We start from the raw sequence: 839 nt of genomic DNA, 5'->3' as shown, positions 1-839 counted from the left end.
GAGAGAGAGAGAGATGAAGAGGGTGAGAAAGAGAGGATAGAGAGATCTGAAACATATAAAAAAATAAAAATAAAAGAGATATGAAAGACTGGAGGGTGCATCAGTCTTTTACGCCTCATTTAAGTCGTCACATGGGACGCACATGGTCAAATTAACAAAGACTTGACGAAAATTAACGGCAGGTACCATATATATACGAAAAATTGAGTTTGGGTACTATTTTGATAACTTTGTAAATTCAAGTATCATATTGTCAGTCATGTAAGAGTTTAGACATGTTGGTGCAAAAAACCCTAAATATCCAGACAATCTTATTGTCTTTGCACTTCAGGCCTTGTGCTCCAGCTACATTTCTGTTCTCTGACCCTTGTGTTTTGGGGATATCCTACATTTGAGGGTGCTTTCCTATTCCCGTGCTATTTAGGTCAATTTCTGTTTTTATTTTCTTTCCATAACAAGGGAAATGCAACCAAGAAGTTAGAAGATCTCATACAGTCAAAACTGTTTAGAGGGTATCAAAGCATGATTAGCAAGTGAGTAAAACTTTACTCGATTAAATATTATGTATTTGGTTGGTTGATTTCATAAAGTCACGTCAATGACACGTAAATTAGTATAATGTAAGTCGTTTAATAATGATAATCCAGTTACAATTTATTATTATTTATAATTGTTTGTTCAACTCTTTTAATACCTCCGATTTAGTTTATTGTAAATTACAGTCTAGACTTTTACGTTGCCTTAAGTAGTTATTATAAATACGTAACCATAGCAACACTAGTATTAGACGAGTTTAAGTGACTTTTTTCATATCTCGGTTGCTTCGCCAAAAGAAAAGT

The sequence above is a fragment of the Fragaria vesca genome, linkage group LG5 (assembly GCF_000184155.1).
Source record: "Fragaria vesca subsp. vesca linkage group LG5, FraVesHawaii_1.0, whole genome shotgun sequence".
Classification (NCBI taxonomy): domain Eukaryota; kingdom Viridiplantae; phylum Streptophyta; class Magnoliopsida; order Rosales; family Rosaceae; genus Fragaria; species Fragaria vesca.
This window is presented reverse-complemented; position numbering follows the sequence as displayed.